Consider the following 13,194-nt stretch of genomic DNA (forward strand, 5'->3'; position numbering starts at 1 on the left):
CTGCGTCACTTGCTTGCTCGGCGGGAGTGAGGGTGGCTGTGGGGGAAGGGATGGGGGTGGGAGAGGGGTGGGATGGGGAGCGGGGAGCGTCCCCGGGGCGCCCGTTCTCCATGGGGCCGGCCTGCCTGCCTGCTCGCCCGCCGGGGCTGGGTGTCCGGGACCCCGTGGGTGCGTGCGTGCGTGCGTGCGTGTGCCAGCTGCCGGGGCTCCCAGCGTCGTGCCCAGCCATAGGAGGGCAGGGCGCAGCAGTGTGAGGCGCCCCCTCGAAGCCCAGCCGCGAAGGCCAGCCCTCCAGCCCTCTGGTGGCAGCAGAGGAGGCAGCAGTGCCTCCTGAGCTGCAGGAGGCCTAGGGACCAGGAGAATGCGGGGGTGCAGTGTGAGGCGCCCTGGCTGCGGGCAGGGGGAAGCAGCCTGCGATGAGAGCTGGAGTGTCCTGGGGGGTTCGCTGAAGCAGGAGGTGGGCCGGTGTTGGCCTGGCGGTGCGGGCAGGGGCGGCAGCGGGTGCAGCAGGGCTGGAGGGTGGGCTTGGGCGGGCGGTGCAGCTGGTGTGCGGGCTTGGGTGGGCTTGGGCGGGCGGTCGGGCAGGGGAGGGGGGTCGAGCAAAGCAGGGCAGGGCTGGGCAGGGGCGGGCAGGGGCGGCAGCAGGCTGAAGAGCGGCTGTGATGTGGTGTGTGTCGTCTACGGCCATACCACCCTGAACGTGCCCGATCTCGGAAGCTAAGCAGGGTCGGGCCTGGTTAGTACTTGGATGGGAGAGCGCCTGGGAATACCGGGTGCTGTAGGCTTTTGCCCCCAGCCCATGCCCGCTCCCTCCTTTTCCTGCCTGCCTGCCCGCCCCGCTCGCCCACCAAGCCCCAGCCCACACCCCGACCAGCTCAGAACCCCGGCACACCACCAGCACCCTGCCACCTGCTCCCCTGCCTACCTGCTTTGGCCTGCCCAGCTTCCCTTCCCACTTGCCTCCCAGGTCCCATGCATCCCAGGGCCCCCCGCCACTGCCGCGTGCAACGGTGCCCACCCCGAGGCCCCACACACACTAGCCAGCGCCCCAGCCCGCCCTACCCTGCACAGCCAAATGCCACAAACACACACACACACACACAGACACAGCCAACCTCTTCTGCCAAGCACGCACACACTCACGCACGCCACGCCACCATCTGCCCTCGGCCCGCAGCCTCCCTGGCCACCTGCCCACACCCACACCCACACCCGGAATCGGGCCCCTCCAGGGCACACAGCGCCCGCAGCCAGCCTCCAACAGCACCAACAGCAGCACCACCTCGCCAGCCCAGGCTCGCCACTGCGCAGGGCCCGCCTGCACGCACACTCAGTGGTCCTGTGCCAGGCCTGGGGAGAAACTTGCCTGCACGCCACCTGCCACAGCCCACCCGAGGGACCCCCTCACCCACCCGGCCGGCAACCCTCCGCTGGGCACCCTCCCCCGGCCCCCGCAGACACACCCCCACCGCAGACACCAGCCGCAGTCCCGCCCCTGTGTGTAGGGGATGCCCAGGCGCCCCACTGTGGCGTGGGCAAACCTGCCCTGTGGACCGAAATGCCTCTTGTGCCCCGAAGCCTGTGGGTGGTGTAGGACTGAGTGCGTGCCTGCTGCCTGCGTGCTGGCCTGTGCGTACGTGTGTGCATCAGTCGGTGGGTGAGGGTGACCCCATGCGCTGGAGTGTGCCGTGCCATGCGGCACGGCCCGGCCACCCCGGCTCCCTCGCGACCCTCGGCTCCCGGTGCCCGGTCCCAGGTCCCGACCCGTGGTGGTGCCCAGCATGGCTGATTGCTTGCTGGGTCACTTGCTTGCTCGGCGGGAGTGAGGGTGGCTGTGGGGGAAGGGATGGGGGTGGGAGAGGGGCTGGGATGGGGAGCGGGGAGCGTCCCCGGGGCGCCCGTTCTCCATGGGGCCGGCCTGCCTGCCTGCTCGCCCGCCGGGGCTGGGTGTCCGGGACCCCGTGGGTGCGTGTGTGCGTGCGTGCGTGTGCCAGCTGCCGGGGCTCCCAGCGTCGTGCCCAGCCGTAGGAGGGCAGGGCGCAGCAGTGTGAGGCGCTCCCTCGAAGCCCAGCCGCGAAGGCCAGCCCTCCAGCCCTCTGGCGGCGGCAGAGGAGGCAGCAGCGCCTCCCGAGCTGCAGGAGGCCTAGGGACCAGGAGAATGCGGGGATGCGGGGTGAGGCGCCCTGGCTGGGGGCAGGGGGAGGCGGCCTGCGATGAGAGCTGGAGTGTCCTGGGGGGTCGCTGAAGCAGGAGGTAGGCCGGTGTTGGCCTGGCGGTGCGGGCAGGGGCGGCAGCGGGTGCAGCAGGGGTGGAGGGTGGGCTTGGGCGGGCGGTGCAGCTGGTGTGCGGACTTGGGTGGGCTTGGGCGGGCGGTCAGGCAGTGCAGGGTGGTCGAGCAAAGCAGGGCAGGGCAGGGCAGGGGCGGGCAGGGGCGGCAGCAGGCTGAAGAGCGGCTGTGAGGCGGCGTGTGTCGTCTACGGCCATACCACCCTGAACGCGCCCGATCTCGGAAGCTAAGCAGGGTCGGGCCTGGTTAGTACTTGGATGGGAGAGCGCCTGGGAATACCGGGTGCTGTAGGCTTTTGCCCCCAGCCCGTTTCCGCTCCCTCCTTTTCCTGCCTGCCTGCCCGCCCCGCTCGCCCACCAAGCCCCAGCCCACACCCCCGACCAGCTCAGAACCCCGGCACACCACCAGCACCCTGCCACCTGCTCCCCTGCCTACCTGCTTTGGCCTGCCCAGCTTCCCTTCCCACACGCCTCCCATGCCCCATGCAACCCAGGGTCCCCCCGCCACTGCCGCGTGCAACGGTGCCCACCCCGAGGCCCCACACACACTAGCCAGCGCCCCAGCCCGCCCTACCCTGCACAGCCAAATGCCACAAACACACACACACACACACACACACACACACCAACCTCTTCTGCCAAGCACGCACACACTCACGCACGCCACGCCACCATCTGCCCTCGGCCCGCAGCCTCCCTGGCCACCTGCCCACACCCACACCCACACCCGGAATCGGGCCCCTCCAGGGCACACAGCGCCCGCAGCCAGCCTCCAACAGCACCAACAGCAGCACCACCTCGCCAGCCCAGGCTCGCCACTGCGCAGGGCCCGCCTGCACGCACACTCAGTGGTCCTGTGCCAGGCCTGGGGAGAAACTTGCCTGCACGCCACCTGCCACAGCCCACCCGAGGGACCCCCTCACCCACCAACCCACCCACCCACCCGGCCGGCAACCCTCCGCTGGGCACCCTCCCCCGGCCCCCGCAGACACACCCCCACCGCAGACACCAGCCGCAGTCCCGCCCCTGGGTGTAGGGGATGCCCAGGCGCCCCACTGTGGCGTGGGCAAACCTGCCCTGTGGACCGAAGCCTCTTGTGGCCTGTGTGTGTAGGACTGAGTGCGTGCCTGCTGCCTGCGTGCTGGCCTGTGCGTGCGTGTGTGCATCAGTCGGTGGGTGAGGGTGACCCCGTGCGCTGGAGTGTGCCGTGCGGCGCGGCCCGGCCACCCCGGCTCCCTCGCGACCCTCGGCTCCCGGTGCCCGGTCCCAGGTCCCGACCCGTGGTGGTGCCCAGCATGGCTGATTGCTTGCTGCGTCACTTGCTTGCTCGGCGGGAGTGAGGGTGGCTGTGGGGGAAGGGATGGGGGTGGGAGAGGGGGTGGGATGGGGAGCGGGGAGCGTCCCCGGGGCGCCCATTCTCCATGGGGCCGGCCTGCCTGCCTGCTCGCCCGCTGGGGTTGGGTGTCCGGGACCCCGTGTGTGCGTGCGTGCGTGCGTGCGTGCGTGCGTGTGCCAGCTGCCGGGGCTCCCAGCGTCGTGCCCAGCCGTAGGAGGGCAGGGCGCAGCAGTGTGAGGCGCCCCCTCGAAGCCCAGCCGCGAAGGCCAGCCCTCCAGCCCTCTGGCGGCGGCAGAGGAGGCAGCAGCGCCTCCCGAGCTGCAGGAGGCCTAGGGACCAGGAGAATGCGGGGGTGCGGGGTGAGGCGCCCTGGCTGCGGGCAGGGGGAGGCGGCCTGCGATGAGAGCTGGAGTGTCCTGGGGTCGCTGAAGCAGGAGGTGGGCCGGTGTTGGCCTGGCGGTGCGGGCAGGGGCGGCAGCGGGTGCAGCAGGGCTGGAGGGTGGGCTTGGGCGGGCGGTGCAGCTGGTGTGCGGGCTTGGGTGGGCTTGGGCGGGCGGTCGGGCAGGGCAGGGTGGTCGAGCAAAGCAGGGCAGGGCTGGGCAGGGGCGGGCAGGGGCGGCAGCAGGCTGAAGAGCGGCTGTGATGTGGTGTGTGTCGTCTACGGCCATACCACCCTGAACGTGCCCGATCTCGGAAGCTAAGCAGGGTCGGGCCTGGTTAGTACTTGGATGGGAGAGCGCCTGGGAATACCGGGTGCTGTAGGCTTTTGCCCGTTTCCGCTCCCTCCTTTTCCTGCCTGCCTGCCCGCCCCGCTCGCCCACCAAGCCCCAGCCCACACCCCCGACCAGCTCAGAACCCCGGCACACCACCAGCACCCTGCCACCTGCTCCCCTGCCTACCTGCTTTGGCCTGCCCAGCTTCCCTTCCCACACGCCTCCCACGCCCCATGCATCCCAGGGCCCCCCGCCACTGCCGCGTGCAACGGTGCCCACCCCGAGGCCCCACACACACTAGCCAGCGCCCCAGCCCGCCCTACCCTGCACAGCCAAATGCCACACACACACACACACACACACACACACAGAGCCAACCTCTTCTGCCAAGCACGCACACACTCACGCACGCCACGCCACCATCTGCCCTCGGCCCGCAGCCTCCCTGGCCACCTGCCCACACCCACACCCACACCCACACCCGGAATCGGGCCCCTCCAGGGCACACAGCGCCCGCAGCCAGCCTCCAACAGCACCAACAGCAGCACCACCTCGCCAGCCCAGGCTCGCCACTGCGCAGGGCCCGCCTGCACGCACACTCAGTGGTCCTGTGCCAGGCCTGGGGAGAAACTTGCCTGCACGCCACCTGCCACAGCCCACCCGAGGGACCCCCTCACCCACCAACCCACCCACCCACCCGGCCGGCAACCCTCCGCTGGGCACCCTCCCCCGGCCCCCGCAGACACACCCCCACCGCAGACACCAGCCGCAGTCCCGCCCCTGGGTGTAGGGGATGCCCAGGCGCCCCACTGTGGCGTGGGCAAACCTGCCCTGTGGACCGAAGCCTGTGGGTGGTGTAGGACTGAGTGCGTGCCTGCTGCCTGCGTGCTGGCCTGTGCGTGCGTGTGTGCATCAGTCGGTGGGTGAGGGTGACCCCGTGCGCTGGAGTGTGCCATGCGGCACGGCCCGGCCACCCCGGCTCCCTCGCGACCCTCGGCTCCCGGTGCCCGGTCCCAGGTCCCGACCCGTGGTGGTGCCCAGCATGGCTGATTGCTAGCTGCGTCACTTGCTTGCTCGGCGGGAGTGAGGGTGGCTGTGGGGGAAGGGATGGGGGTGGGAGAGGGGGTGGGATGGGGAGCGGGGAGCGTCCCCGGGGCGCCCGTTCTCCATGGGGCCGGCCTGCCTGCCTGCTCGCCCGCCGGGGCTGGGTGTCCGGGACCCCGTGGGTGCGTGCGTGCGTGTGCCAGCTGCCGGGGCTCCCAGCGTCGTGCCCAGCCGTAGGAGGGCAGGGCGCAGCAGTGTGAGGCGCCCCCTCGAAGCCCAGCCGCGAAGGCCAGCCCTCCAGCCCTCTGGCGGTGGCAGAGGAGGCAGCAGCGCCTCCCGAGCTGCAGGAGGCCTAGGGACCAGGAGAATGCGGGGGTGCGGGGTGCGGCGCCCTGGCTGGGGGCAGGGGGAGGCGGCCTGCGATGAGAGCTGGAGTGTCCTGGGGTTCGCTGAAGCAGGAGGTGGGCCGGTGTTGGCCTGGCGGTGCGGGCAGGGGCGGCAGCGGGTGCAGCAGGGGTGGAGGGCGGGCTGGGGCGGGCGGTCGGGCAGGGCAGGGTGGTCGAGCAAAGCAGGGCAGGGCTGGGCAGGGGCGGGCAGGGGCGGCAGCAGGCTGAAGAGCGGCTGTGATGTGGTGTGTGTCGTCTACGGCCATACCACCCTGAACGTGCCCGATCTCGGAAGCTAAGCAGGGTCGGGCCTGGTTAGTACTTGGATGGGAGAGCGCCTGGGAATACCGGGTGCTGTAGGCTTTTGCCCGTACCCGCTCCCTCCTTTTCCTGCCTGCCTGCCCGCCCCGCTCGCCCACCAAGCCCCAGCCCACACCCCCGACCAGCTCAGAACCCCGGCACACCACCAGCACCCTGCCACCTGCTCCCCTGCCTACCTGCTTTGGCCTGCCCAGCTTCCCTTCCCACACGCCTCCCACGCCCCATGCAACCCAGGGCCCCCCGCCACCGCCGCGTGCAACGGTGCCCACCCCGAGGCCCCACACACACTAGCCAGCGCCCCAGCCCGCCCTACCCTGCACAGCCAAATGCCACAAACACACACACACACACACACACACACACACACACACAGAGCCAACCTCTTCTGCCAAGCACGCACACACTCACGCACGCCACGCCACCATCTGCCCTCGGCCCGCAGCCTCCCTGGCCACCTGCCCACACCCACACCCACACCCACACCCGGAATCGGGCCCCTCCAGGGCACACAGCGCCCGCAGCCAGCCTCCAACAGCACCAACAGCAGCACCACCTCGCCAGCCCAGGCTCGCCACTGCGCAGGGCCCGCCTGCACGCACACTCAGTGGTCCTGTGCCAGGCCTGGGGAGAAACTTGCCTGCACGCCACCTGCCACAGCCCACCCGAGGGACCCCCTCACCCACCAACCCACCCACCCACCCGGCCGGCAACCCTCCGCTGGGCACCCTCCCCCGGCCCCCGCAGACACACCCCCACCGCAGACACCAGCCGCAGTCCCGCCCCTGGGTGTAGGGGATGCCCAGGCGCCCCACTGTGGCGTGGGCAAACCTGCCCTGTGGACCGAAATGCCTCTTGTGCCCCGAAGCCTGTGGGTGGTGTAGGACTGAGTGCGTGCCTGCTGCCTGCGTGCTGGCCTGTGCGTACGTGTGTGCATCAGTCGGTGGGTGAGGGTGACCCCGTGCGCTGGAGTGTGCCGTGCGGCGCGGCCCGGCCACCCCGGCTCCCTCGCGACCCTCGGCTCCCGGTGCCCGGTCCCAGGTCCCGACCCGTGGTGGTGCCCAGCATGGCTGATTGCTTGCTGCGTCACTTGCTTGCTCGGCGGGAGTGAGGGTGGCTGTGGGGGAAGGGATGGGGGTGGGAGAGGGGGTGGGATGGGGAGCGGGGAGCGTCCCCGGGGCGCCCGTTCTCCATGGGGCCGGCCTGCCTGCCTGCTCGCCCGCCGGGGCTGGGTGTCCGGGACCCCGTGGGTGCGTGCGTGCGTGCGTGCGTGTGCCAGCTGCCGGGGCTCCCAGCGTCGTGCCCAGCCGTAGGAGGGCAGGGCGCAGCAGTGTGAGGCGCCCCCTCGAAGCCCAGCCGCGAAGGCCAGCCCTCCAGCCCTCTGGCGGCGGCAGAGGAGGCAGCAGCGCCTCCCGAGCTGCAGGAGGCCTAGGGACCAGGAGAATGCGGGGGTGCGGGGTGCGGCGCCCTGGCTGGGGGCAGGGGGAGGCGGCCTGCGATGAGAGCTGGAGTGTCCTGGGGGGTCGCTGAAGCAGGAGGTGGGCCGGTGTTGGCCTGGCGGTGCGGGCAGGGGCGGCAGCGGGTGCAGCAGGGCTGGAGGGTGGGCTTGGGCGGGCGGTGCAGCTGGTGTGCGGGCTTGGGTGGGCTTGGGCGGGCGGTCGGGCAGGGCAGGGTGGTCGAGCAAAGCAGGGCAGGGCTGGGCAGGGGCGGGCAGGGGCGGCAGCAGGCTGAAGAGCGGCTGTGATGTGGTGTGTGTCGTCTACGGCCATACCACCCTGAACGTGCCCGATCTCGGAAGCTAAGCAGGGTCGGGCCTGGTTAGTACTTGGATGGGAGAGCGCCTGGGAATACCGGGTGCTGTAGGCTTTTGCCCGTACCTGCTCCCTCCTTTTCCTGCCTGCCTGCCCGCCCCGCTCGCCCACCAAGCCCCAGCCCACACCCCGACCAGCTCAGAACCCCGGCACACCACCAGCACCCTGCCACCTGCTCCCCTGCCAACCTGCTTTGGCCTGCCCAGCTTCCCTTCCCACACGCCTCCCACGCCCCATGCAACCCAGGGCCCCCCGCCACCGCCGCGTGCAACGGTGCCCACCCCGAGGCCCCACACACACTAGCCAGCGCCCCAGCCCGCCCTACCCTGCACAGCCAAATGCCACACACACACACACACACACACACACACACACACAGCCAACCTCTTCTGCCAAGCACGCACACACTCACGCACGCCACGCCACCATCTGCCCTCGGCCCGCAGCCTCCCTGGCCACCTGCCCACACCCACACCCACACCCACACCCGGAATCGGGCCCCTCCAGGGCACACAGCGCCCGCAGCCAGCCTCCAACAGCACCAACAGCAGCACCACCTCGCCAGCCCAGGCTCGCCACTGCGCAGGGCCCGCCTGCACGCACACTCAGTGGTCCTGTGCCAGGCCTGGGGAGAAACTTGCCTGCACGCCACCTGCCAGAGCCCACCCGAGGGACCCCCTCACCCACCAACCCACCCACCCACCCGGCCGGCAACCCTCCGCTGGGCACCCTCCCCCGGCCCCCGCAGACACACCCCCACCGCAGACACCAGCCGCAGTCCCGCCCCTGGGTGTAGGGGATGCCCAGGCGCCCCACTGTGGCGTGGGCAAACCTGCCCTGTGGACCGAAGCCTGTCTGGTGGTGTAGGACTGAGTGCGTGCCTGCTGCCTGCGTGCTGGCCTGTGCGTGCGTGTGTGCATCAGTCGGTGGGTGAGGGTGACCCCGTGCGCTGGAGTGTGCCGTGCGGCGCGGCCCGGCCACCCCGGCTCCCTCGCGACCCTCGGCTCCCGGTGCCCGGTCCCAGGTCCCGACCCGTGGTGGTGCCCAGCATGGCTGATTGCTTGCTGCGTCACTTGCTTGCTCGGCGGGAGTGAGGGTGGCTGTGGGGGAAGGGATGGGGGTGGGAGAGGGGGTGGGATGGGGAGCGGGGAGCGTCCCCGGGCGCCCGTTCTCCATGGGGCCGGCCTGCCTGCCTGCTCGCCCGCCGGGGCTGGGTGTCCGGGACCCCGTGGGTGCGTGCGTGCGTGTGCCAGCTGCCGGGGCTCCCAGCGTCGTGCCCAGCCGTAGGAGGGCAGGGCGCAGCAGTGTGAGGCGCCCCCTCGAAGCCCAGCCGCGAAGGCCAGCCCTCCAGCCCTCTGGCGGCGGCAGAGGAGGCAGCAGCGCCTCCCGAGCTGCAGGAGGCCTAGGGACCAGGAGAATGCGGGGGTGCGGGGTGAGGCGCCCTGGCTGCGGGCAGGGGGAGGCGGCCTGCGATGAGAGCTGGAGTGTCCTGGGGTTCGCTGAAGCAGGAGGTGGGCCGGTGTTGGCCTGGCGGTGCGGGCAGGGGCGGCAGCGGGTGCAGCAGGGCTGGAGGGTGGGCTTGGGCGGGCGGTGCAGCTGGTGTGCGGGCTTGGGTGGGCTTGGGCGGGCGGTCGGGCAGGGCAGGGTGGTCGAGCAAAGCAGGGCAGGGCTGGGCAGGGGCGGGCAGGGGCGGCAGCAGGCTGAAGAGCGGCTGTGATGTGGTGTGTGTCGTCTACGGCCATACCACCCTGAACGTGCCCGATCTCGGAAGCTAAGCAGGGTCGGGCCTGGTTAGTACTTGGATGGGAGAGCGCCTGGGAATACCGGGTGCTGTAATCTTTTGCCCGTGCCTGCTCCCTCCTTTTCCTGCCTGCCTGCCCGCCCCGCTCGCCCACCAAGCCCCAGCCCACACCCCCGACCAGCTCAGAACCCCGGCACACCACCAGCACCCTGCCACCTGCTCCCCTGCCTACCTGCTTTGGCCTGCCCAGCTTCCCTTCCCACACGCCTCCCACGCCCCATGCAACCCAGGGCCCCCCGCCACCGCCGCGTGCAACGGTGCCCACCCCGAGGCCCCACACACACTAGCCAGCGCCCCAGCCCGCCCTACCCTGCACAGCCAAATGCCACACACACACACACACACACACACACACACACACACACAGAGCCAACCTCTTCTGCCAAGCACGCACACACTCACGCACGCCACGCCACCATCTGCCCTCGGCCCGCAGCCTCCCTGGCCACCTGCCCACACCCACACCCACACCCACACCCGGAATCGGGCCCCTCCAGGGCACACAGCGCCCGCAGCCAGCCTCCAACAGCACCAACAGCAGCACCACCTCGCCAGCCCAGGCTCGCCACTGCGCAGGGCCCGCCTGCACGCACACTCAGTGGTCCTGTGCCAGGCCTGGGGAGAAACTTGCCTGCACGCCACCTGCCAGAGCCCACCCGAGGGACCCCCTCACCCACCAACCCACCCACCCACCCGGCCGGCAACCCTCCGCTGGGCACCCTCCCCCGGCCCCCGCAGACACACCCCCACCGCAGACACCAGCCGCAGTCCCGCCCCTGGGTGTAGGGGATGCCCAGGCGCCCCACTGTGGCGTGGGCAAACCTGCCCTGTGGTCCGAAGCCTGTGGGTGGTGTAGGACTGAGTGCGTGCCTGCTGCCTGCGTGCTGGCCTGTGCGTACGTGTGTGCATCAGTCGGTGGGTGAGGGTGACCCCGTGCGCTGGAGTGTGCCGTGCGGCGCGGCCCGGCCACCCCGGCTCCCTCGCGACCCTCGGCTCCCGGTGCCCGGTCCCAGGTCCCGACCCGTGGTGGTGCCCAGCATGGCTGATTGCTTGCTGCGTCACTTGCTTGCTCGGCGGGAGTGAGGGTGGCTGTGGGGGAAGGGATGGGGGTGGGAGAGGGGGTGGGATGGGGAGCGGGGAGCGTCCCCGGGGCGCCCGTTCTCCATGGGGCCGGCCTGCCTGCCTGCTCGCCCGCCGGGGCTGGGTGTCCGGGACCCCGTGGGTGCGTGCGTGCGTGCGTGCGTGTGCCAGCTGCCGGGGCTCCCAGCGTCGTGCCCAGCCGTAGGAGGGCAGGGCGCAGCAGTGTGAGGCGCCCCCTCGAAGCCCAGCCGCGAAGGCCAGCCCTCCAGCCCTCTGGCGGCGGCAGAGGAGGCAGCAGCGCCTCCCGAGCTGCAGGAGGCCTAGGGACCAGGAGAATGCGGGGGTGCGGGGTGCGGCGCCCTGGCTGGGGGCAGGGGGAGGCGGCCTGCGATGAGAGCTGGAGTGTCCTGGGGGGTCGCTGAAGCAGGAGGTGGGCCGGTGTTGGCCTGGCGGTGCGGGCAGGGGCGGCAGCGGGTGCAGCAGGGCTGGAGGGTGGGCTTGGGCGGGCGGTGCAGCTGGTGTGCGGGCTTGGGTGGGCTTGGGCGGGCGGTCGGGCAGGGCAGGGTGGTCGAGCAAAGCAGGGCAGGGCTGGGCAGGGGCGGGCAGGGGCGGCAGCAGGCTGAAGAGCGGCTGTGATGTGGTGTGTGTCGTCTACGGCCATACCACCCTGAACGTGCCCGATCTCGGAAGCTAAGCAGGGTCGGGCCTGGTTAGTACTTGGATGGGAGAGCGCCTGGGAATACCGGGTGCTGTAGGCTTTTGCCCGTGCCCGCTCCCTCCTTTTCCTGCCTGCCTGCCCGCCCCGCTCGCCCACCAAGCCCCAGCCCACACCCCCGACCAGCTCAGAACCCCGGCACACCACCAGCACCCTGCCACCTGCTCCCCTGCCTACCTGCTTTGGCCTGCCCAGCTTCCCTTCCCACACGCCTCCCACGCCCCATGCAACCCAGGGCCCCCGCCACCGCCGCGTGCAACGGTGCCCACCCCGAGGCCCCACACACACTAGCCAGCGCCCCAGCCCGCCCTACCCTGCACAGCCAAATGCCACACACACACACACACACACACACACACACACACACACAGCCAACCTCTTCTGCCAAGCACGCACACACTCACGCACGCCACGCCACCATCTGCCCTCGGCCCGCAGCCTCCCTGGCCACCTGCCCACACCCCCCCACGGCACACAGCCCCTCCAGGGCACACAGCGCCCGCAGCCAGCCTCCAACAGCACCAACAGCAGCACCACCTCGCCAGCCCAGGCTCGCCACTGCGCAGGGCCCGCCTGCACGCACACTCAGTGGTCCTGTGCCAGGCCTGGGGAGAAACTTGCCTGCACGCCACCTGCCAGAGCCCACCCGAGGGACCCCCTCACCCACCAACCCACCCACCCACCCGGCCGGCAACCCTCCGCTGGGCACCCTCCCCCGGCCCCCGCAGACACACCCCCACCGCAGACACCAGCCGCAGTCCCGCCCCTGGGTGTAGGGGATGCCCAGGCGCCCCACTGTGGCGTGGGCAAACCTGCCCTGTGGACCGAAATGCCTCTTGTGCCCCGAAGCCTGTGGGTGGTGTAGGACTGAGTGCGTGCCTGCTGCCTGCGTGCTGGCCTGTGCGTACGTGTGTGCATCAGTCGGTGGGTGAGGGTGACCCCGTGCGCTGGAGTGTGCCGTGCGGCGCGGCCCGGCCACCCCGGCTCCCTCGCGACCCTCGGCTCCCGGTGCCCGGTCCCAGGTCCCGACCCGTGGTGGTGCCCAGCATGGCTGATTGCTTGCTGCGTCACTTGCTTGCTCGGCGGGAGTGAGGGTGGCTGTGGGGGAAGGGATGGGGGTGGGAGAGGGGGTGGGATGGGGAGCGGGGAGCGTCCCCGGGGCGCCCGTTCTCCATGGGGCCGGCCTGCCTGCCTGCTCGCCCGCCGGGGCTGGGTGTCCGGGACCCCGTGGGTGCGTGCGTGCGTGCGTGCGTGTGCCAGCTGCCGGGGCTCCCAGCGTCGTGCCCAGCCGTAGGAGGGCAGGGCGCAGCAGTGTGAGGCGCCCCCTCGAAGCCCAGCCGCGAAGGCCAGCCCTCCAGCCCTCTGGCGGCGGCAGAGGAGGCAGCAGCGCCTCCCGAGCTGCAGGAGGCCTAGGGACCAGGAGAATGCGGGGGTGCGGGGTGCGGCGCCCTGGCTGGGGGCAGGGGGAGGCGGCCTGCGATGAGAGCTGGAGTGTCCTGGGGGGTCGCTGAAGCAGGAGGTGGGCCGGTGTTGGCCTGGCGGTGCGGGCAGGGGCGGCAGCGGGTGCAGCAGGGCTGGAGGGTGGGCTTGGGCGGGCGGTGCAGCTGGTGTGCGGGCTTGGGTGGGCTTGGGCGGGCGGTCGGGCAGGGCAGGGTGGTCGAGCAAAGCAGGGCAGGGCTGGGCAGGGGCGGGCAGGGGCGGCAG

At 71.5% G+C, this 13,194-nt stretch overlaps 7 pseudogenes; all 7 read left to right on the forward strand.

Annotated features, from left to right (window-relative positions):
• Positions 1 to 676: 676 nt before the first annotated feature.
• LOC121166369 lies at positions 677 to 785 on the forward strand (annotated as a pseudogene).
• A 1,687-nt stretch (positions 786 to 2,472) lies between these two features.
• Positions 2,473 to 2,581, forward strand: LOC121166391 (annotated as a pseudogene).
• Positions 2,582 to 4,278: 1,697 nt separating this feature from the next.
• On the forward strand, positions 4,279 to 4,387 carry LOC121166370 (annotated as a pseudogene).
• Positions 4,388 to 6,019: 1,632 nt separating this feature from the next.
• Positions 6,020 to 6,128, forward strand: LOC121166371 (annotated as a pseudogene).
• A 1,712-nt stretch (positions 6,129 to 7,840) lies between these two features.
• LOC121166372 lies at positions 7,841 to 7,949 on the forward strand (annotated as a pseudogene).
• A 1,675-nt stretch (positions 7,950 to 9,624) lies between these two features.
• Positions 9,625 to 9,733, forward strand: LOC121166394 (annotated as a pseudogene).
• A 1,691-nt stretch (positions 9,734 to 11,424) lies between these two features.
• On the forward strand, positions 11,425 to 11,533 carry LOC121166374 (annotated as a pseudogene).
• The last annotated feature ends 1,661 nt before the right edge of the window (positions 11,534 to 13,194 follow it).

Source organism: Ochotona curzoniae, unplaced genomic scaffold, assembly GCF_017591425.1.
Source record: "Ochotona curzoniae isolate NIBS_2020 unplaced genomic scaffold, NIBS_Ocur_1.0 patch137, whole genome shotgun sequence".
Taxonomy (NCBI): domain Eukaryota; kingdom Metazoa; phylum Chordata; class Mammalia; order Lagomorpha; family Ochotonidae; genus Ochotona; species Ochotona curzoniae.